The 26,087-nt window shown below is 34.2% G+C and overlaps 1 protein-coding gene across 6 annotated transcripts in view; it reads left to right on the forward strand.

The window, feature by feature from the left end:
• tinc (transmembrane protein tincar) overlaps positions 1–26,087 on the forward strand; it is a 140,200-nt gene that overhangs the window by 20,700 nt on the left and 93,413 nt on the right. The window contains exons 1-2 of one of the 6 annotated variants that reach the window (XM_070111011.1): positions 12,271–12,680; positions 21,563–21,652. The gene's annotated coding sequence lies outside the window, so the exon portion shown is untranslated. The other 5 variants (XM_036377421.2, XM_036377422.2, XM_036377419.2 and 2 more) reach the window with 5 other exon arrangements.

Consider the following 26,087-nt stretch of genomic DNA (forward strand, 5'->3'; position numbering starts at 1 on the left):
TAAACTTAAGTTATGCGTCGTTGTGATATTTATGCAATATTATGAATATTACCTCATTGCAGAGTTCAGAGAGCAGTAACACAGATCCAACAAATTCAAATGCCCCTGTCAAACTCTTTCGTACCACCTGCCAACTCAAGATTAAGGAAAAGTAAAAGTATCCTGTCACAAATTGGTACTGTATTCTAATTTTTTTCAACTCGGTAACAGTTCCAGTTATTAATACAACAGTCAGACCTGTTTCAGCGTAACGGAACCAGATTTTTATGCGAACAACAGCTGTCACTTCGGTAGCATTCAGGCGAGTCCTTTATTTCTACAGCAAAAGACATACATTTTTTACTATTGAAAATAATTTAAAGAATATATTCTATATATTTTGTTAATACATGTTTAATCATTCATTTCAATTGATTTTCCATTGGGAATGACTCTTTTAACTAGGTTGCTACTTTCATATATATATGTATATGAATAAAATTACCTGTCTATCTATATGTATATTTAGGTCGTAAATATGTAAATATTTTTCTGCCTGCCGGTATTATTTATGTATACATACATACAATGTAATATATGAGCACTTACGATCATATTACTCATAAATGTAATGGATTAAATTGCCTTGAGGGGGACGTCTAGACATACACATATATATATGTATATAAATACGTATATATGTATGTATATATGCATATGAATTGCGTGTGCAACTGTGTTTTGTTGAATGTAAGCTGTTGTATATAAATGTTCAGTGCATGGTTGAACAGTTATGTTATACACGTGTAAACATTGAAATTTAACAGGTGCAACGTCAATGAATGGCTGCGGTTGCAAATTTAAGGAAATCAGGTTTAAATTTCGATACCTTATTAATAAAAAACTTCGTAAAAGTAGTGAGTACTTGTGACTTTTAATAAATAAAAATGTATGTTATTTCTGTCTTAGCATTTATATAAAGTGTATGAAAAATAAAACCACTATTTTTTCAAAGGATGTGTTTAGTAATCTGTATCTCTATAGTTCGATCGGGTTATGCTATATGACGTTAGACAGAAAAGATTTTGTACAAAAATCCATTTTCAAACAGTTGTGCGATTACTTGACTCAGTATTGTTGGAGCACTCGTAAAAGATGGACACTCCAGCAAAGAGAAAATTCTCCATATTTTACAGTTTTTCTTCGATAAAGCCGAAAACGCAAGACAGGCGGCTGAAAAAGGTTCTGATGAATTTAACATCCAATCAAGCACACTTGCAACATGTTGTCATAGAGTATAATAGTTTTTTTTTACTTAACGGTTTTTGGTATCAACGAAAACTAATCGAGTTAGATATAGGGTTTATATATATATAAATGATCAATATATATAATACGAGCCATATAAGGCTGTTATTTGGTATAAGGAATTTAATTACGGAAAAATTTTTGGAAAAGTGGGCGTGGCTCCGCCCTCCAATAGGTTTAATCTGCATTTATCCTAAACCACCAAAGCTGTAATAACTAAATTCAGTCAGGACAAATATTTTGAGCACTCCTACCGACAGTGTGAAAATAGGTGAACTCGGATGATAACCCCGCTCGCTCCCCACCACGGTTTCACACCCGAAATGATAGGAGAAAGCTTTATAGGAGTCAATAAAAAATTTGAACAATGGGCATGCCACCGATTACATTTAGGTAAAAACTCATATCTGGAGACCTGCTTGACGGTTATCAACCAAATTCGGTAGGTAATATTATACTGATATTTCTATGTTACAGTATGAAAATGAGCCAAAAGGACTACAATCTACTTCCTATATAACATAATTTTTAATTCCATATGATTCTTTCACTTTTCAATATACAAATCAAGAAACGATGAATATAACAGATAGACCCCAGTTCCTATAGCGAACTTTTTATCGAAAATATCGGTCAATCTCAGATAACAGTATGCTTGCATGTCGAAAATGGATTGAATCGGATCAATAATTTCTTACCTTACTGAATGTAAGTTAATAAGATACAAATTTGATTGAATCCATTCACGATTTCATCGAATAATGAATTTTAAATTCTTTCGCTACATTAAATGTAAAGTTTTCCCAACACCTGAAAAGGTATTTCGCCGGCTTTGAACCTTGCAAGTTGTAAGAGTATAACATGTTCGGTTCTACCCAAGCTTAGCTCTTCCTTGTTAACTGTCATTTTATTTGGAATTCCGTGTATTTTTCCCATAGACCAGTTTTCCTTCAAGAACTTTTTCCCTTAAATGAGAAAAATGTGAAACATTTAATGATAATATTTCTGATTTAAATTTTAATCGTTAAAATCGTAAAAGCTTCTAAGCTCCGAATACAACGGCTTGTACCCGAAAGTACCAAAACCATGAACCACAATTAGCGCTGTACGAAATGAGCATAGTATGTACGTACGGAGTATATAGGAGCGAATGCGAACGAAACCTGAGAACACACAAAAAAGCGAACCCCAAAATACCAAAAAATTAACGACAAATTGCGCATCATTAGAGCATTAAATCGTGTAAATATGCCAATAAAATGAAAGCAAGCCAACTGCAGAAATTACAATCAATATGGAGCACTGGCACAGCGGCGTTGCACAAAAGCTGGTAGGAGCCACTAAATAAAGATAAGCGCGGTAACAAAACATTTCGTTCGCCTAATGTTAATGAAAAAGAAAAAATGAGCACAATCCGGAGGAAATAAATTTTGACACGGGCGGAAGATACAAAGCACCAAAACCCAAAGTAACACGAATGAGAACAACAAATACACAAACACAGTGCCCGAATACTTCTGGGTTTGTAGGTACATGAAAAGGGTACTCTGAAAGGAGATTCGAGAATGCAGCTCAGTGCATAGGTATGCCGATTAAATTTCTTGAGCGTACCTCATTCAAACCACTAGGAAGTCGATTACCTTCCGCAGTACAACTTGCTTATGGCTATGGTACGACGCACAGTGGTACAGTGGCACAGTCACATATGTTTTTGGAAAAATTTAGAGACGTTTTTATTTATCAGTAAAATATGTCTTCTGAATTTCATTATACTTGTAATATCTCGCAAATTTACTGATATTTAATGTAAGTCAGCCATAGATACTGAGGTTGTCATATTTGATAGCTAGGGCCTTCAAAAGTTATAGGCCTCCTTGGACCACATGCACGTAAGAGGCTCTAACCCTTGAAGGCACTATTTGTACAAATTTTATTCCGATATTTTCACTGGTGCTAGATTTATATATTGTAAAGAAAAGGAATTTGATGATATTAAAAATTGTGTAATATACAGGTGTTAGGTATAAAATTTCTTTAAAACTGGTTCGGTATTTCCTGACTTATAGGGTTTCACCTTGAAGTGGGCGGTATCACGCCAATTCTCCAACTTACATGTAGGCCTAACGCACCATTTTTAATCTAAAATTTTATGACTCTAACGTTTCTCCGTAGCGAGTTAACGCACTCCCCATTATATGGGGAGTGGGCGTGTTTATCATTAGATTTTTCCTATTTCTGCACTGTATATCTATTTCCTTCGTGTACCGACTTCCATCAAGATTTCTCAACCTTTAGTCAAGTAGTAGTCATCTCGTAATTCTGTTCATATTCGCGAACTCTATCTATCTTTAACAATTTTCCCTTCCTTCAAATTATTTTATAAGATCAAATAATTCAAATACAATAATGAGATATTGATTCACCCCACTGTATGCTGTATCATCGGAGCAGTGAAACGCCTCAAACCGGCGGACGCAAAAAGAACGACGATGTTGCATTGAAAACACACACCTGGGCCTCATTGCTCGACTGTCAGCCACCACATATTCAAGCTCTACTGTATTAATATCTATGCTTAGGTGCTCGGGTGCAATCATTTAGATAATCACACAAGCATTCAGTAGCATTCAAAGTGAATGAGCGAACACGAGTAGTGGAATGATAAAAAGCAGATTTAGCAAAGTGAAGACGGCTGTGGGAGCACAGGTGGCCTGTGAAGAAGTAATACTCAAGATATTTTACAACGACAGCAACAAAAATAAACAACAACAAAGTGTTGTACAAAATCGTTATTACATTTGACGTGTTCAATATTTTTATCAGGCTTGTTTTGCCATTTGGCTGCTCCTAAGCGTTTAAGGTCGCTTTCGTGGGGGATGTTTTATGAGTTTGTGTGGACAGCTATGTTTAAATTTTGTCAAGAGCAATATGGCATTACATGCGCGTTTGTTTCACCATTTGACACGCTGATTTAATAAATGTGCAAATAACCAATCAATGATTGGGGGATCAAGTTGGGAGTCTCTCAACAACTGGTAAGTGAGGATGATAATTTGGAGCTTAAGGCAATATACAAACGTTTATGGGGCTCAAAAAGTGGTAGGAATTACTGTGTTTGTGAAGGCGGAAGATACCAAATAGGTGTGATAGAAAAACGATTTTGTAATATTGCATGGCTAACATAATAATATAAATATATCTTACTAGGATAAGATCCCATCATAAACTTCAATTAATTAAATGTGCAAATTGTGTTCATTGAGAATTTTCAAAGATCATCAATGCAGTCATTACTTGCGTACGTGTGGAAATCGACTTGAAAACGTTGCAAATTAAGTGTAATTATCGCTGCTGCGCAAGTTGAACATTAGATCATAACCGAAAGAAGAATCTTAAGTTGTCTTCAAGTTATAAAAGCTCCCCTTCAAAGGGTCGACAGATATTCATTATGTATTGTTTCGAGGAGTCAATGCTGTTAGCAACTAATTCTTGTAGTAAACACCTTTTAGATATAATAGATTGTGGCGCCTTTTCAGTGAAATTCATTATGAGGTAAAGCCTCATAACTCTGGGTGAAATGAATCAAGGTTTTCCACAATGGTGCCCGAGCTTTTCTTTGACAATTTGATTAAAATATCAGTAGTATTAAGCTGTAGCTAGTATTCGTCACGGTAAGCTACTTGATCATTAGAAAATATTCACAAATTTCAGCAATGAAGATAATATTTTTTAAATAAAATCAACCTGCTCTTCTTTTTTAATATAAGTATGCATATAACTGTTATTATGCGGTGAATGCTAATGAACTATAAAAATGGGCGTTAAAAGTAAAACACGTAATAAGAATATATTAAAAAAAACGAAGTAAGACGAAAGAGGAAAACCGTATATAATAAAATTTTGGTTTGCATATTTTATCGTTATTTACATTTCGTGTAAGGCTTTGCTGGAAAACAGGAAGATTACGCTGTCAGAGGAAATGCTAATGACACACAGTGGTGGCCAAGCCGAAGGAATAATTAGCAGGGCATATCCTGCAAGTTGAAATTAAGTGTTGAAATAGCTTGTTTATACTTATTTTATCGTCTTATAGAACCAGTATTTTTGAAAGTAATTAGAAAAAATTTTAAAAGTAAAAAAATATATATGTATTTACAATGACAGTATTGACAATTGATAAATAAGTGCTTTGGAGAGGGAAGAAAATGTGAGAGCACATGCATTTTACAAACCACTTACGCAACCGTATTTTAAAGGGAAAATTAAATGGGAAAATTACCATAAATGTGAATAAGTAAGGAGCAGCTGATATAAGACGGCTTTGAAAAATAAATGCTATAGCTACACATTTCATATGTGGTTGAAAATATTAAAATTTTAATTAAAAAATAAATAATATATATTTTCATCTTTCTAATTAAAGAAAATTGAAAAAAACTGTAGAATGAGTGGCGTAAAAGTGAACGTCAACTGATTTTACTCCATACAATATAAATAGCATTTTAAGGAAATATATTTACTGATTTTTATTAATTTAATGATGTTATCAAGGTGCATTTTACATTATTGAAAATTAGTCATTACATACCTTGAATTTATTATAATATCTGCGTTCGTTAGGTAAGCAAAACTAAAATTCATTTTGAAACATCATGCACTAGGTGCAAAAAGTTGACGAAGCTTAAATGTAATTATGCAAAAACTGTGCATATTTACCGGTGGTGTATTTCGGGCACGTTTACAGTTCTTGGCCACAAACCGGCGAGCCCGTTCTATGATTCAGTGATGAATTTCAAAGACTGACGCTTATTTTCATACTGCTGGCGCACGGCGAGTCGGCAGGAAAACTTTTTGGCGTATCTTACTTCAGACTACATACAGTGGTCCGAGGAGCAATGTAGCAGCTATAATGAAATTTTATTGTACATTTCCGGTAAAGTTGCGCGCTGAGACGTTTGCAATGGTGTCAATTGCCAGCGGCAGCCTAGAATTGTGATTGAAAATGCTAACAGCTGCGTAGTGAATTTTACGACGTAGGAAAAAGGGTCAGAAGAAAGAAATAAAAGCAGAAAAGAAATTTATATTCCAAGTTGTGATAACAGCGGTAACACTAGTCCAGTGGTACATATAAAAGCGGAAAGGGGGATTGGGTGTTGCGCACTTTCGGTTGAATAACTCTGTTAGTTTTGTTTTTGTTGTAGTAATCGTTACATAAAAGTAATTACGACCGAGATAACAATGGTGGTTGTCACTTGCAAAACTTTAATGTGGTAATAATTTGTTTTTCTTCGTAGTCCTCTTCATCCCCGTATAATCCTTCGAAGTATATACATACTCGTTGATATGTATTTAATATTGATTCGCATGACTATTTTAGCATGAGTAGGTGCGGCTGCCTTAGACAAGTTGCTTTAGTATTAGATAATAATTGTTATCACCATAGGTCAGTGAGTACACTATAATGGCCCGAGTATCCAAATTTCGACAAATTTTCAATAGAGTTGTATTTCAATAGTCTTTCTAACAAAAGATTTTTTAAATATACACACACAATATCAATCAGTTGTTTTGTTGGTGACAAATAATAAATATAATAAATAGGAAGAACGTTTGTCCAAACATTTAGTAAAGCTGTGAGCACAGGTCTTTCGGTAATTTGGATCTTACTCGCGTTTTAAAATATATTGAAAGGCTTTTAAACCTTTCCTTAGTTTGGGTTCATGGCACGGATCCAGAGATCTTTCAAGGGCACATTCAGCCTGAGAAGTTGGCTTGAAGGAACAATGCTTTGCAAGGGATAAACAGATTTTTGCTTTTTGACAATATAATTGATCTAATCTCCATTTCGAATGGGGTATAATAAACAAAAATGTTATTATACATCTATATTAATCATCTTCAATTATTATCTTCTTATCTCTTATTCTTCCCTGCAAAAGCTCAACACCTTTAATCATATTAGTCATAAGCCATCGATACAACACTGTTCAAATTAATATTTGTAATACTTGCGTAATACTCACATAAATACTTTCTAATCTGTCCATTTTCCATTAAATTGCAAAAACCTAATTCTTATATGCGGACTTATTTAAGCCTTCATTGACATTATCACAAGTACCACTTATGCAATACTCGCATTATTTACAATCGAATTGCGAAAGAAGTGATGGAATGAAGGAGAAGAGGTTAGCTGTCATCATTTCAAGTGGCAATTTCGAAAATGGTAATTGTAGCAGAAAAAGCCGATTAAGATTTCATACCACTTAAGCTTTAACGTCATTACGAAAGTGGCTTTAAGCACAGACGAAAGAAATTGTGCAGTTAGATATGTAGAAAGAGCTGCTTGAAGAGCAAAAAGTAAAAAACAGAAGGAGAGAGTGGTCAAAATGAAAATCGTTTAAAGATGAAAAACAACGCAAAGTTTTTTGTGCATAAGAGAAAAAAGTTTGTGGTAGAGATATGTTGGATATCTGTTGTGCATAAGTGTGCTTCCATTTTAAATGTCTTGTTTCAAAAGTTCTACAATTACAGCGTTGCTTATTTAAACAGCTTAAAGTTATTTCGTTATTTTGCTAATGACCTTTATGAGTGGAGGGTTCAAAGCTTAGACTCAGAGGTTCGCCTCTGCTGGGTTTAGATAGCAATTCTAAACAAAATAAATACCTTCTAACTATCGGCCTCAGATTCCTTTAATAAGATAGTCGATTGTATCTCTTCTGCGCTCCCTACGAAATATAATCGATTCTGCTTCACAATACAATTTCTGTTTCAGCTTTTATAGAATTTAATACGATTATAATATCAGTTTCAATAGTCCAAGTTTCGCCAAAAAACATCCCAACTTGACCATACATCGAAAAAACAGTTTGGTTGAATACCAGATAACCATCAAAAATGATTGAAGTGATGACGTAGAGTCATTTTAAAGATCGAAGTTCAATCATAGATATTTTCGGTGGTCTCAGAAGTAATTTGGTCTAGAGAATTCTGTCCTAATTTAATTACTGCTCTATAAGGTCAATGCATTAGCTGTAACAAGAGTAACAAGCGCTTATCAGATCCCATCAGAGCTGCTTTGTTTATATCTAAACACTAGATTCCATGACAACTATTGGTCAAGAATCTGTCGGAAGTACTAAATGTAGGTAACATGATAAATTTGCTGATAGTCAGTTTAGAAGTGAACATAATCCTCATGTAAACCCAACTAACTGTCCTTAAACCCATTGTTGCTTATGCTACATAATGACTTGGATGCGTCGTTACCTATTTACCTACATACAAACATAAATACTTGTGCCGATATATGTGCCGGAGCAACTGTTTGCACTTCCGTTATATGCCGTTAGTTAGCGTTCTGGCGCACTCTGACTTTGTTGCAATGAGTTGTTAACTCTGACACTCATGAATGTCAAAATGTTGAACAATGCAACAGTGGGAAAAAGCAAGGCATACTCTAATGCGAGTATGTATAAGAATATGCGGTTCCGTATGTATGCTTATCTCCGCACAAATAAACGAACAAGATAGTTGTCTACGATAAGAAAAGCATAATTGACAGCAGGATAGGTTGCGTGGAAAAAAGCGCATGAAAACAATGCAAAGCTGCAAGTATGTGAACGTGCTTTCATTCATACATACACAAGCATACAAACTGGACGCAGAAGTTACACATAATGTGGCAGAGAAGTGTCTGCGCATAAAAAAGGGCGGAGAAATATCTAATTGCGCCCGCCGGGCAACTGACACGTAAAGCGCACATAGATTCAGATAAAGAATATATGCACAGCACTTGCATACAGTGTGTCCATATAGTTGTTACTGATACTATTTATTTTAATTATTTTTAATGATAATGTGATCAACTCAACTTACCATTCTGTGATCTACGATTCTTCAATGCAAGCCATTGATTTCCCTATTTCTCTCATCTTTGAGTGTAAGGAATCAATATCGTAATTTCAGAGAATTCTGTAGGTTCTTCTATTTCTTATTCATGATATAGTAAGACTTAAGTTTGTAGGAGCACATTATCGTCCTTCATTTCAAACTTAATTTATCTACTTTAAAGCTTGCTTAGATCCCTATGTTTCAATGTTTCAACCATGAGAAGGTATAATTCGTTTAAATGCCGTTGCCACTGTAAATAGCACATAGTAAAATCTACAATGACTGAGTTAAGGATTGCAATACAAAAATGGCATCCAAATCCTTCTACATTTGACATTGTGTTATGAGCTTTTTATTGTTGCTGACTTCTTTTATGGCGGTTGTCGTATGTTCTTTCGTAGTTATTGTTCTCACTTTTTTACCACTACTTGAACTTTAAGTGCGTCATTTCGTTGCAAGTGGTGAATGTCCATCATGACTACAGTGGAAATATTATATACATATGTACATAGAGATGTATATAGGTTCTTAACTAGGTTGCGAAAAACATCGCTTTGTCGAAATTCAAATATAATGACATTGAAAGTAGCTTACATAATCGGATCAATGAATTTATGGTTATGGATTTTCATGAAATCTATGGATATATCCACTCAATGGAAGTTATTTTGTATAATTTAGGACCAAACACTAGTTTAGTAAGAAGAAACTTCTCTTAAAAACACCAAATCAAAATATTTCTTTCACGCTTAAATACTTAGTTTTTGATTCTAGCCTTTCTTTCTCAGTCGTTTTGAACCCAAAGTCCAGCTTAGAGATCAAAATTTAGTTGAATTCTTGAAATTGAGATTGGTGACCAAGAAGAGACCTAATTGTAATTCACTGTTAGATGTGTTCATCTTGAGGATCGCGAGGAAAAATTTAAAATTTTGGAAAAAGTTATAATCACGTCTTAAGTTCCTCGCAGACAATATTAAAATTCTAAATGCATTTTATAAGATTAGAAAATATGATGGCACCCTAACATATAGGAGCAAAAGCTTTTTATAAAAGGGAACGGAAGAGTAATGGTATTGCTATACCTATTCGGACTGAGAAAAGTCAGGAGAAAAAATGAGCGATGACCAATAATGAGTATTATATGATTAAATACTGCATATCTAGTAAAATAGATACGACAATACCCAGATATTTGAGTGGATTTTTTTATTAATCATTGTAGAAAGTTATATAATAGTTTTCAGTACCATATTACATTGCCTTTAATAATTACAAAAAGTTTGGCTTTTATTCCTGTATATAATGATAATTGTAAACTTTGTATATATTGTACATAAGTGCTTATCCTCTTTCATCAACCATCAACTGCGATTATGCAACGCCTCGCCTTTTTCTATAATTATTTGCAATTTTTTTCAGTTGTTTTGGATTTTCGAAAGGATTTTCGAGTGATGTCTACCATTAAAAGTTGATTTCTAACCGGCTGATGTAATGTTTATAGGGAGCTTTCCCTCATGTAAGGCTGCTTAGCAGGCTGGTGGTCGTTATTCGGTGAGTTGGTTACCAGCTACGTGCTTCTGTTGCTTCTGATGTCGCTTAGCGCCATTGTTGCGCAGTTAATGAAAATGAAGTAATTCTTAATGCAGTCATTGTTGTCGTCATGTCGCTGTTGTCACTAGTGTTTTCACAGCTCCAACTCGGAAAACTTTTACAACTACATACAAAAATGTGTTTTACGCTTTAATTTCTCTACATTTGCTGGAGTTTTTTTTTGTAGGAGGAAAGAAAAAACGTGTATACTTACATTATCATTCTTATCTGCCCTTTTCTTTTGTTCATTTTTTATTGTATTTTTTCTCTCTATTACGGTTGTATGTTTTCTTGAGCTCATTACTTTAATTGTTTGCAGAGTGGTGTATGTGCGGACTTACATCGGACTCCTTAATAGTTTTAATGCATATAGATTTGTGAGCGAATTAAGTAAATCTGTGTTGCACTTTTCGGATTAAACATTTGCGCTTCAGGGATGTTTTCGTTGGCTAATGGGCATATGTTATTACTTCGTATATGCAGTTGAAGCCAAGCAAAAAGTTCTTAATTGTATTTAGGGGTCAATAAATTTTTTAATTAACAGAAATTATTGGAATTTCTCAAAATCGTAATAATGTGAATATAAAACGTGAAAGATGAAAACAGTTTGGCACAAAATTGAATTTACACTTAAGAGGCAGAGATGCCTAATTTAGTTCGATTCCACTTAAGTTAATTTAACTTTCTGACAAAAATTAAAAATTTGTTGTAATTTCTACAAAATTATGGATAAAAATTTGTATGCTTGAGATTTTTCAAAAAGCGTGTCTGAGATGTTCAAGATAACCACACAATATCTAGATTATAGTGGAACTCTAATTTTAGTAGTCAGTTCACCACTTCTAAAAAATAAATTATAATTTAAGCTAATTATGGGTAGCAAATATCTTCTTTTGAATCTTGTTGAAAACGTTGTCTTATATAGAAGAGTAATTGTCAATATTAATATTAATATATTCTGAAGCGAATGTCATAGTTGAAATAATCAAACGGTCAAAATTGCAGCCGATTTTCGAATTATGCGAGAGTAGAAGCAACAGTATTTGCAGCCTCTGAGTATCTCTGAGTAACAGATAATACTGAGTGGCTGGAAAAAGTCAGGAAACAAAATTTAGAATATTGTAGTTTAATAAAAAATATAATTCGTTCACTCGTAGATAGCTCATAAATATTTGCTGGACCATGATAATTAAATTTAAATATCATTTTATTTAAGCCAGATCGTGTGCATTAAAAATATCGTTAATATTTAAGAAAGGTAATTTGTAACTTGTACGTCTATAACGTAAATCGAGAATTTTATTATGTTGCTGCAACAACTACTTTTAGAGTGATGTTGCAAAATATATGAGCAAAAGAAATAATTTTCTTATTTAAAACTTTTATTGGCAACTCTAATTGCAACATCTTTGCATTGAACTTCGTAGTTTCCTAAGAAAAAGTTTCCTTATAAGTAATTGCCATCACGTCATGCAGTCAACGTTGTTTTGCTTGATTTCATCTGATTTTGACATTATTATGCAAATTATTATTACACACAGTGCTTGGCATTTCGTTGACGTCTATCTCTGCTACTTGTTTCCATCGGCTTCTCTGACTTTGCAAATGCTTGGTATGAGCAATAATTTCGTTACGAATATAACTAGCGTGACTTTTGCAACAAATTTTACTGTTCCATGCTCCGCCTCAAACGCTGCTTCGACTCATTCATATTTCTTCACGTTTTTGCATATTACCTTTTCTTTTCTTTAGGTACGAGTGTGTTTGCTTTGCCAGCTGTGTCTACAGTGTGGCAGACTTCCTTGTGCATGACGTACTGTGGTCTGAATTCGTCTAACTGACCGGAAAAATTAAAACGAGAGTTTTTATACAAGCAAATGTATGAAATTCGATATAACTTATTTTTATGAGTGAGTATATATAGTGTGTTGCATACAAATACTTATTAGAATGTAGTAAAGATCATACTCCACTAAGAAATATGGTGATATAATTTAAGAAGTTGCGTTATTAACAAGAAATTAGGTGTTGATTATATAACCAAAGTTGTGAAATTTAAATTTAACCAAAAATAGTTGTAATTACAATAAAATACTTGTGTAGTGTAACCACCTACCTAAAAATTCATTATTACAATGATCCAACAATTTATGAGTGTAAAATGTCACATAATGCCTATAAAAAAAGATGTTTGACAATTGTTTAAAGATGATGTATAGAACGGGTTGGTAAAATAATGGTTGGGATGTGGGAATCTGAAAAGGGGTGTTTTTAAAAAATTTAGTTGTTTTATATTCGTGAACAGAGTTGCCATATTCGTATGTTCTTGTTTTCATTTTAATAAACACAATTTGTAAGTAAGAAAATGAGCTTTCTTCTTGAGAGTTATTATTTCTCACTACTGTTGCCAGCTTGATCGTTTTGTATTAATTTTCCTTTCTTCTTGATTTATTTTGCAACACTGTGCGTCATCGACATTCGCGCAAGTGTCAGACGGTGGCATACAACTTGCACCAAAATTTACATATGAGGGCATAGTACTCTTTACCTACATATAAGTGTATGTAAATTTACATATACACTTAGGTATGATTACCAACTTTTGACATTGCCTGCAGTTATGCGTGTTCGCACGACTTTCTTCACCAACGCCGATCCTGTCAGGCTGTGAATGAAGTGTAAGGAGTGAAGAATTAAATGAAATATAAAGTCAGAAATGTTCGGCAATAAAAATGCGATATTCGAGTGCAGACTCTTATGTATATTATATACATGATATATATGTAAGTGCGCCTTAAACTGTTTTATGTAAATACGAACATATTGCATTGACTTTAATTTGATTAAAATTATACAACTTTGTGTTAATTCTTGTAATATGAAATTCTTTGTGCGGTGGGTGCAATTGGCATCAACAAATTTTAAGTTAATATGCATTTAATGGAATGAATATATTTTGATATATATACTTTTAAGTTTGTATGTGCGTATATGTAAGTGTTACATCGGTGAGAAGCTACAGAGGTTCTGAAATGGGTGAGAAAGATTTTATTTCCAAAAGTAGTTGTTTGTCTTAAGATTACTTTTCTGAATGTTATTGATTCTCACCTCGTGGTGAACTGGAAGGACGTGAAAATGTGTGCAGGGTTTGGTGAGAATTTCACTTACAGTGAAAGCAGATGTTAAATAATTTGGTAAAACATGATAAAACAAGAACAGAGGGTCTGCTGATACTGACAGATGGTTGTGAAAAATAGGTTATAATACAACCTTGGTTTCTATGTAGTAAATTTTATCGGGTTTTCGGGAAGGACGTCGAGATATCAGATTAAATGCACACTATTAGAGATTTAGGTTTTCAAACATTTAGTATTAAATACTAGTAATACAACAATGTCCTTTATTTAGTTTAATGAAATGAATAAATGTTGAACATCTTCCATATTAGATAAACTTAACCGAAGAAACCTCTAAAATCGAAAATACGTGGTGTCATACGTACCAAAGCAGCATTTATTTTTAGAGTGTTAATATTAAAAGACTAACGGGTTGGTGCTTGAGCGAAACTTCTGAAAATTTTAGTGCTAAGCATGCTGAAATACTCTTTAAACTTCATTTACTGACAATTCGTTGATTCGCCAAGTCAAAGCATAAACAATTAAATTAAACTTATGTATAGAAAAGAATTGAAAACTTCGAATATATTTTAGCCTTGAAACATTACGTCTACGGTTTGTGTACACAAATCGTTTGGGTTACATAAACATTTTTTCTTAATTGACATTTCTTACTTGCAGTTTTTATTCGCTTTCGCCACTTATACACTTCACTACTTTGCTTCCATCGAATTTCACAAATCATTTGCTACACGCTAGTCCCGACAAAGCGTTGGAAAGTTGGCGTACATTTTCCTAGTCACTCAGGCTTAATCCAATTCTAATATTATCGATTGATTTTGCCTCAAGCACGGAGTACATACACATCTACATACATATATATTGTAGTTTAGTATATAAGAGTATCTACCACCACATTCTTCCTTTCTGTACATTTAATTTGGATGACCCACAAGGCGAAATTTGCCTGTGTCAATGCCACCACCCTGAACGCGAACGTTCGCTTCTACGACGAACTCCTTCACACACTCACACAATTCAAGCTTGCTGCTTGCCGCCTGCCGGGAAGGAGGAAGAGGTGAAAATAAAAAGAAATATTAAGAAAAGTATTCATCCAAGAATATACTAGTGAGTATATATAGGTATATACATATATGTATGTATTAATATATATGTATATATATGTGCTTGTAAGTAGTATTTGGGGACGCTGGCGGCACTCAGCCGGGAGAAGGAGTGTCGACGAGCATTATGTGTATTTCTTGCATGTCTGTTTTGCTGCCAAAGGAACTTTAACGCACACATACATTTATACACCTTCGTATATTTTCTATTTTTATTGAAGTCACAGTCGTTGTGGCTATCAGAGTAGTCAGCGCATTGCCAAGTTCAAGGCATATTATACTACTCGAATGCAGGTGTTGTAATATTTAGACGAGTAGCTTAATGGATAAGAGGGTGGTTGTATGCCTTTGTTTTGTATGTAACTATGAGTGTGGCAAGTAAACAGCGCTCTCTGGCAGAGTTGGCACAGTGACAGATGATGAAACAGTGCGGGAGCATGCTTGGTATGCAAGTAATTCATAGTTTGAAACTGTGAAAAGAAATGCAGAAAATCGTAACAAATGTAAGTTGCGGTGACATGAAAAAATATATAAAAAAAATAGAACAAAATAAAAAAAAACAATGAAAATGGAAAGCAAAAGGATCTAGGAGTAGTGAAACAAACAAGAATCTTAAAATGTATATGAATATCTTTGTTTAGAATATGTTACGTATACACATGCTTCTTATAAAGTATAACATCACAACTTTACTTATTTCAATGCCTTAGAGACAATAATACAAGAACTAATGTTTAGCAAGTTGAACGAAATCGTTGAAGATTTCTTTGAAAAGCATAAATAATTGAATAAATTGATATATTGAATTGATTGATTTTATAGTTTTTGTTCAGTTATGTTTAGTTTTCATACATACGAGATGTGTTCAGAACATAACGGGAGTTTTTGTATAAAAAAAAACAACAAAAAACGTTAACTTCAGTTGCACCGAAGCTATAGCTCTTCACAAATACAAAGGCTCCTTATAAGAACTCAATTTGTATGGCAGCTATATGATATAGTGATCCGATCTATACAGTTTCTTTGGAAGATACCTAGTCAAACAATGCTTTAAGGTTCTCTTTAATTTAGGAATTAGGAAAAAGTCACACGGAGCCATGTCTGGCGAATATGGAGGTTGGGGCATCGTTACAGTATTATTTTTGGCCTCACGAACAAGCAGAAATTCTAAATTAAAAAATTTGCGTTACTTTCTGAACACATCTCGTATATGTAAATTATTTTCGCGTCTAAAACTATGATTTGTTATAACAGTTACTTTTTTATAATTTAATATATAATTTAGAATTTTTGATATTAATTTAACAATTTACGAACAATTGACATTTGGGGATAACTGAAAGTTGCGTATTAAACTTTTATTGCAAAAATGTAACGCAATTTGAGCATTTTTTAAATTGAATTTGGAATATGTTCTCTCTGTTTAATACTCAGGACAGTCGTTATAACAAAAATTAGATAATGAGAGCAGATGAAAAGAGCAAACAAATGTTTGACAGTGTTTAACCCAAATTCGAAGAAGTTTTCGCTCTAATAAATATCATTCAGATTTAGCCTCAAACGATTTGTTTCTGTTTCCAAAACTGAAGAAGTGATTCGGTTGTAATCAATTTGAATAAAGTAAAGAGGTTATCAGTGAAAGAAACACCGATTTTGCAGATTTTGAGATGCCGGTATATTGTTGAGGGATACAAAACTTGTATGAAAACTCTGCATTTTTGAAAATTTTAAGTCCCAATTGTATTATACGTGTATATTTATTTATACTTGGTTTGTTTTATATTCGATGAAAAAGCATACACGTGGTTTGCATCATCAGATTAGCGTTCCCAAAGACGATTTTATTTATCTCGGAGAGTTTTTTAACCACGGTCACTAAATCATGAAAAGCATCGGCTGAGGTAAAATCTGAGATTAAAGAAATTTATTTATATGTATATCTCATTATTGATAGGAATAAAATAAAGTGACAAACCAACAGATCGATCAAAAATCTAAAGAGGGTGTTAACGCCAATTAAAGACATGTCAATGACATAAACTTTAGTTTTATATAAGAATAGTATTGAGTGTTCAGCCTTAAGCACATTCCACAAACTACACGTTAATGCGAAATACTACAACACACCGGAGGATTTCAATTTGCAACGCCGTCGGACAGTAGCCAATACATTCACTAATTGCTGTCAATAATATCGGCAACCAACTATACTCTAGATAATTCAACGCCTGCATATTCGTGTTGTTTATTTTATTTTTAATCAAGTAAAATGTTCGATACAGCAATGGGACCGGACACGGGAGAGGTGACAAAACCTAAACGACGTTCGTGCAATGTAGCATCACAAACAAATCGTAAAGTTTTCAGAATAGACGAAATGTCGGTTAGCAGCACAGGAGGAGTGTCATTGGGGACCAATGTAAAGAGCTGCATGCCTGTGTGTATGTAGGTATATCGCCACAGGAAACGAAATGAATGAAATTTTGTAGTTGGTCACCTGTAGGATGTGTCTAGCCAAACTCAAACAACTGTGACACGTTGGTATTCCACCTCCTGGGACTGTGGCTGTGATTTGCTTGCGCATTTAATGACTTCGCAAATACAGACAACTGCAAATAAAGTTGCATACAAAGCCACAAACATATAAAAATATATAAAAGGTGCATATATTTTGGGTTTCGTAAGGCATTTCTACGGACGCACCACAAAGGTGTAGAAATTTGTAGTATTTGGACAGATGAATCGTCTTCTGCTGACCAAATGCAAAGGCTGTAAATAAGGAAATCGCAAGAAAAACAAAAACAAAGTAAGTAAAAGTTATGCATATAAAAAAAAAAACGAGTGCACACAACGCAAGCAGGTGGCAATCACCAGATACACGAGACGCCGTGCCGCAAGTGAATCAAGTCTACCTGCTGGTAAGTGTGATCCTCAATGATCAGGCTGGCAGGTAACTAACGTTGTTGGCAAGATTGCCGTACAGTGAGCTCACTGTTACTTTTACCTTCTGCTTTGTTGTTGTCCATTTTATTCTGCACTGCAACAGCGTGAATCTTTTGTTTACGAAGGTAAAAAATTTTGCACCTGCCATCATCAACACAAAGGCTATTAAATCAGATATACCCTGCGAAACAGCAATAAACGAAAGAAAAATGAACAAAAAAAAACATAAATAAATTAAATGCAAAAATTTGGAAACTTGATCGTGGTATGCTGCTGCTTGAAAGACTAGAAACGAGGGCGATCGTTTGTGGCAAACATATGCTATATTCGTGTTGGCTTAATTTTGCGAAGCGTCTCGTATTCCAGCTGTGTTCGGTCGAGAGATATTTATACCCGACTGTAGTATATTGCATAAGGTATTTTTTACCTTATTAGTAAGAGCAATAAGTATCAGGCTAACCACATTAAAACGAGTTAAGTGAAGGGATAAGAATACAGAGTTGAAATAAAAGACATTAAGCTGGCAAAATTGGTCTTTCTAAGGATGCGAGAGTTATATCCGAAGGCCAATTTAGTGTTCAATTGATATGTTATGTGTGGGGGTGTCTGCAACCAATTTAAACATCTTTATGACGGTAGACCTTGGAAACGTATAATCTTTGGTCAATGTTTCTTACGAACGAATTCGAAGAAGAAACATATGTTTTATTTACATAGAATTTCTTTAATATTACAGTACTTTGGTAAACAGTACATATATGGTTTTATTTTATAAAAATCCTCCGCGATCTTCGCTGACAAATATTCCTTAGTATTAATTAAGTCGGCTTTCCTTTTTAAAATATCATAAAATTTCACGGCGAGGAAGAGCATATTCATTTGTATATGCCTCTTAAATAGTTTTGCGTTGCAATCGGAGTTAGCTGTTCCTTACACATTTTGTTGTGGTTTGATTAGGCTATTGGTCGTATATCATTTGACCTTACGTATATGTTGTTGTTTTCTCTTCTACTATTTTATTTTTCAGCATGAATATTTTACTTCTGTACCATCAAAAACTTGATTAAAATTTCAGCTTGCAGTCAGACTGATACATTTTGGTTAACCCTTCAAACTACTCCATATTTGTGGTGTGGCAAATGAATTTAATTTTTTTTCGCACATTTTTTTTTAGTGCTGTGGTTTCCGTATTTAGGGTTTAACATAAGTCCGATGTGTTGTGTTTTTGGCAATAATTAAAGGTGGAATTATTTACGGCATTCATTTGTCAGAGTTTATTAAGCAAGGCATTTGAATATTTACTTGGAACTTTCAACTTTTGCTCACTTATGCTACAAATTTAGTGAATGAGCAGCTGTCTTTTTTATTGTTTGGTAAACGGAAGTGAATTGAGAACTACCCAATCTCTCGTTTTTAGTTACCGGTATTATTTTTATTACAAGTATATAGGACCATACTATTCAGAACATAATAGGTATTCGCTTAGGTTTTGGTTGAGTTTCTTACAATTTATATTTCGATATTTTTTTGATGAGTCACAGTTTTTCAAGCAAGGAATCGGTGACTCGATTGCTTCTTATGGTAGCATATTTGAATTTGCAGTAGAAGCTCTTTCGGTTTTCCTGTTGCTTGAACAAAACTATGAAGTTGCAGCCAATTTTAAATGGCTTATAGAAAGAAGCAATTTTTATATTTTATTACTAGTTCAAGAATATCTTTATGAGTTAAAACATTTTTCAAAACTCAACGACTCATATTTTTTATCCCACTTTTCCTTTGCCGCCACACTTGCTATTACCTTCGCCTTGTATTTACTGCAAATTGCTTTCCCACCGCAGTTGTCAAGCCGAAATCACAATTTTTCATGTAAAGCACTTGATAGACGAGTAATTTGTCATTGTCAGGTACTCGAAATAACGGAAGGATCATAAAGCTGCTACAACTAATCTACAAATCTACAATAACATAGCAACTGCGGGAAAATAATTTTCTTTTGACTTGCCATTGGTCAAAATTGTTGACCTGCGGTAGCGCTGCTGAATGTCAGCTTTCCAGCAAGCCATGTCATGCGTTGACAGCAAGCGCATACTTTTCTCATTTGCACTTTAAAACTCTTGAAACTCTCGAGTGCCCCTAGCCAAGTGGTGTTACTCAAATGCCATTCAATGTGCTGCTCCTTAAGCCTACTACCTATCTATCGTGCATAGCAGCAGCCTTCAAATTTTGCTATTTTCTATGCAATTTCTTGAATTCAATATGCCAGCACGTAATTCACTTTTCTAGTCGAACTCCCATTTTGTATATTCGTTTTTTTGCTCTTCTTTTTTATTTTTTCAATTTTGAGTGATTTTTCTTGTACTAGTTGCAAGCGTTTCCCCAATATTTGCGAGCGTGCTGAAATTTCTATTCGTCGAATTTGATTTTGTTTACTTGCTATGCCAGATTTGGCCGCAATTTCCTTGCAAATTCTTACAATTTAACAACAACAATGCTTTCTGTTCCCCACAGACGGGTGCACCAAAATAAGGTTGATTTGTCCTCAAGTTTCTCATTTGTATTCGTGTTCTTACTCAAACATTTTTAACGTATACCTACATACCTATGTATGTATATATTTACATGAAATCGTATTTGAATAACAGTTCATGGGTGGTACAGTGTTGCCAAGTTGGTTCAAATAATTGGCTTGTTTCGTGGTGAGTAAGTTAGTGCAGTTATTGTAATTTTCTATATCTTTAGTTGATTTAAACTCATAGAAGAGTATACCTAATACTGCATGTAATCTTAAAAAGCATGACTATGCAAATTTTATTTATTTTTTTGTTATTTAAAAAATCATATGGCTTATGGGTTAAGTATCATAACTATTAGTTTATATTTCGACCTTGTTATGAAAAATTAAATTGATAACCGATAAGATATTTCATACACTGAAATATGAGTGGCAAAACATCGGTTTCAACATGCTTGTGAACAGTAAAAATACTGTATGGTAGAATCACAAAAGTTGTGGGACTTTAATGTTTTTTATACTCATATATCTCTTTCGGTTATATTCCGATATTAAGAATTGTGGGCAAGAAAATTATTATTCTGCCTTCTTGTTATACAATTTCAGTAACGATCTAATTAAAATATATATTTTGAATTTATTTTAGTGTGGCAACACTCTTTGTCTAACGTTGCTAAAGCATCAGTGCCGTCCGAAGGCAATATAAATCTTTCTTCCAGCAAACAATCAAGCCGAAACTAATGGACTATGACAAGACACAAAAATCGATTAACACGTAATTATGTGTTTGTTGTTACATTTGCAGTAGGAAATTTGAGTTTAAAGTGTGAACGCTATATTAGGTCCTTAGAGTGTTTCAGTTTGCGTCTTAAGTAAGTCTTATCATGAGCTTCCCTCTCTTGCCTATGCGTGAAGTTGAGAAGCGTTAGGGAAGAATAATGATCAATGTTAAATGCGCGAAGTCCTTTTTGTGGTGGACTGAATTTCAGATGATTGCCATTAAAGAAAGAACGCAGGGTTAGATTGATTGACGATGATGAGTTACGTGATTTATTTTGTGAAATTACTAAAACAAATTTTTTTCTTTTTTATTTCAGATGATAATTAGCTGTGCTCTCAAAAGAAGCCATCACGAAGTAGATGAAACGCACATATCAAAGTTATATTTACAATATAATATATTTAAGGTAAGTAAATATTTTTCGAGAAAAAATTTAATTTTTAATTTAAAAAATTATTTGCCTTTACATGTAAGTACTTAGAGTGAAGCGATTGAAGCTCTTGAAGTTATTCGATAAATTTGCAATGTCATTTAAAGGGATATATTATTTTAATGATTAGTATAATAATAATGACAAGCTGCACTTGATTTCGAAGGTTTGATAAAATTGGCAATATCATGTGAGACAAAGGGGTTTTCCAATGCAGATTAGGACTATCACTCTTCAACCAACACCTACTAAACCGAACTTTTTTAGCTGTGAATTCGTTGAGTGGAGGAAACCATGATTGTGTCGGTATAGGGATCTTTGATGTATCTCTGTACTATAGATTTATTACGTAAATTTAGTTTTAAGATTTGATGCATGTTCGAATGCTTTCAGAATTTAGCACGTAATTAAAATAACATAGTTTCACATTTTCGAAATGATTAAAGCTGAGTGCTGAGGTCTATATGATCTAGATAATGCTAAATGTGTAAGAGTTTTAATATATATTATCGTTGAATGTTTAAAAACTTAAAAAAAAAAAATTGGTAATGTCGTTTATTTTATTATTAAAATAAAGTACGAGTCCTCCCCTCTCTTAGGAACATATGACATATAATATTGTCGTAAATTGTTATTATTTCTCTTGATGCGAAAGTAACTGTGACGGATTTTTTTGAATCAAAAAGCGACGACATAAAAATGATGAAAATAGCAGAAATAACTTTACTGAAGCTTGTATTAACGTTGTTATGTTCTCAGGGTCCATTCACCAAACGACAAAACTACCATTCATATAAACCGACGACATCATAAACAGCAGTCATCGTCAACATCATCGTAACCGCAGCGCTGACGAATGCTCGTCCTCATATGCACGTTATGTCAACGTTGATGCTTGGTCGATGTTCTCAATGTCAGTTGCATAACCAATGCAGCCCACAAGCATGGATACATGAAGAAGGCATTTGCGACGCATACTATTGTTCAAAATATGTCAGCATCATTTACGTGTACGCTTCATAGTAAAATAACTCCCTTTATGTGAATGAGTGTGCAAATGAATGGCCATTGACTCGCAAGGCGTTTTTGTTGTGAAAATATGTAAGTGGGTGTTCCATAAAATGATCTGATTTCGTTGCAAAACCGTGTCACAATTTCATGTGATGTAAAATGGTTTCAAATATGAATGGAAAGAAAGCAATTCGTTTGGAAAAGCACTTATAATACACGCTTTGGTTACACTAATCCAGTGAGTCCCATTTAACTTGGTCAAATCGAGGGCGGCAACTACATCCCTCGTAACGGTTGGTTTTTGTAACCTTCTTTGTGTTTTGTTCTTTATTAACTTGTTTCTTTCACCTGCATTCATTGCTCATTGAGTTGAGCGGCTTAGCAACTGTAGTGTATCATAGCCGTAGACACTCATTCCACAAGCTGCCTAATTTTGTTTGGTGTGGAGTGTTCCCGTTAGTCATGTGACCGTGTTTATACAGTTTTTGTTGTTGTTGCATTTGACTCATTTGCTTCAATGTTTGGCTATTACAATGTATGTATGTACAAACGTCTGTAGTTTTTGCTCCCATTTTGTTGCTGTTCAAAGGATTTAGAGTCTCACTCTGTTGTAACATTGACGAAGGTTTATTTGGTTCGAAAAAAAGTAATGGTATACTTCTTTATTGAAATTGTTCCGCTTATGTGTTTTATTTATGCTCAATTTGCTTCAGCTCACACATTGTTTTTACAAAAAGTGGATCTGAATATATCTCGTAAATATATACATTATACTCATACTTCGAGATTATTGTTACTCATATATGTATATACTTTTTTCCAGTAGTTTATAAGCTTCTCACAAATAGGCTTCGGTTCTATATCGCAGAGGGTTGAAAATCAGATGAATCGGTTAGTGAAAAATCATTTACAAGAAGATTGCTCGAAAGTGATGTCTCTGCCACATAACCGATGAGCTGATATTCGTTGAAGTCATCGACTGCTGCAGAGAAGATAATAAAGTTACCGCTGAGAATTGGGAATGGATAGTTTCTTCTATCTTAGCGGGTTTCCTTAAATACGATGATCACCATATACCATATATTGGGTTGAGGAACAGGCGACACATAGACAATGTTAATAAGCGGCAATCAGTTATGCGATATAGTTCGACTTACTACTGAACTATCCATTTCAAAGTAGTTGTTACAAATAATCCAGTGTTTTGACCCTCAACTGCCAATGCACAACCCTAGGCTCATTAAGCTGGAGTAGTCTCATCAATAAACGTCGATTTTAATTGTTTTTGCTATGGTAAAAGTAATAATCTGTTTTCACAACTTTATCTCTTATTTAGGTTATGCTGGCTTACTAGTTAGCTATCCAAAGAGTTGACATCATGTCAATGAGGTTGCATGAATTCTGTTTTACACATGATGGAATTCATCGCATTCGATACTATCTCTTTTAGTGTTTAGTGACAGAGTTTATTCACACTAAAGTTGCATTTTTATTGCTCATGATTGTGTGAATGTCCTCTTTTTGTTGAATGAATTTTCGTGGGAATTCTAAAAGCACAGATAGTGATAATCGCCTTGGTTGCGGTCTCTGCAAAAGCTTACCAATCTCCATGCATGCAACAAATCAAAAGGGATGACATGAATACTTGGAAAAGGGTGTATGTATGTATTTAATTTTTTAAGAGGTGCAAAAGCGAATCCAACAACCTCATTTCAACAAGGGGGGAGCGTTGATAAAAGCGTAGGGGAGGAGCAAATTAAAATTCAACTGGAATTTTAAATTACTTCAAAATATGCTTGTTAAAATGACAGCTTCAAATATGGACAGCATGTTGTTAGGTTGATAATGAATATTCAAGATCCAAAAAGTGTTAACTTTTAGGGTGCTAAGCGAGTCTCTGAGGAAAACCCGTAATTCCACTATGGCATATTTTTCCACTGATCTGACGCTCCTCAAAATTCCCATAACTTTAGTAAATTGTTTTAGTACTTAGTACATTGTTGTGTGTTGGTTTAGTACTTTTAAAATGTCACCTTTCATGATCCCTTATACAAATGGAATGGCAACTGTACTAATTTTATTATCATAAAAAGTGTTACGCTTAATGTGTGTGTATTTGTATTCCACATCTTCTCCAACTGAACTACCACGTAAAATATGAGCCATTTTTCCTGCAATAAAGCCCCAGCGGCAAAGTCGACGCTATACCAGTAAGTTCCCTTTTCATTTTAGCTCAGTGTACTTATGTAAGTCGCACCATGATTAATCACAACACTTTCCAACCCATTAATTTTTGTAGCTTTTCTGGAAGTGCACGAGTTCTATACAGGAATGTGGAGACAGTTAGATCTTTGGATAAGTGGAAGTACTTTTACTTGGACGAGTGGAGTAGTGACTGTATGGGAAGTTGTTGAGACACGAAAGCAAAGTTGAGCTGTGTCTAGCAAGTTTGTGACAGCTATCTCATACGAGTATACATATATACCTATGTGCATATTTGCAATCTATCAGCAGATGTCTGCAGGGGTGTGAACAAAAAAGTGAGAGGAGTTGGTAATATAAAGTAGATGTCGCAGACAGTAAATGCTAAGTAGTATTTGTCCCACACGTTTCTAATGAAAGTGTCCCGTATTCTTATTGGTTTACCTAAAGGTTATTTGGGCAGTAGTTGCCGGTACTTTAAACCTACACTTTTCTAATTGCAAGTTTTGTCGGTGTTGTACTCTTTAGACGGTATATAGGTATAATAGGTCCAAATAGACTGCATGGTAATTTAAAGAATACGAATATATTATTTTTACTATGTGGCTTAACGCAATTGTCTCGTTCCCACATTCGAAGAAACGTATAGAGGGTCTGTCTTCCTTTTTCATGTATAGTTTCACATCTCTTTCGTCAGAACACAAGTGAATGCGATAGCTAACGGTAGTAGGAAAATAAGAAGGTTCTATATATTTGTATCGATTCTAATCACTATTTCGAGGATAACTTTCTATCAATTTTTAAAGAATCTAATAATGACTTATCCAGACTGCGTTTTTGGCATCTCTTTGTTATTATTTTTCGAGCTGTGAACTAGTGACATTTCAAACTGCTCCTCGTAGGTTTCCACGTAGTATTTGCGGCGTTTGCCGAGCCACACATAAAGTGCATAAGTATTGGTGGCGGATAATATTGTGTGTACAAAGTCAGCAGTTGTCACCGGTGTGCTGCCATTGGTTCTTCTACTCGCGGTATTTTCGCCTTAACTTACTAACGCGCTAAAACTTTGAAAAGCTACGAAGCAGATGCTTCAACAACAAAGCGACAATAATACTACCCTATTTGCGCTTTGTCATTTCACTATACTCCTACCAACACGACAGCTATTCGGTGTCCGCTTAGAAGAATAGTATAAAAA

This window comes from Bactrocera oleae, chromosome 2, assembly GCF_042242935.1.
Source record: "Bactrocera oleae isolate idBacOlea1 chromosome 2, idBacOlea1, whole genome shotgun sequence".
In the NCBI taxonomy this organism is placed as follows: Eukaryota; Metazoa; Arthropoda; class Insecta; order Diptera; family Tephritidae; genus Bactrocera; species Bactrocera oleae.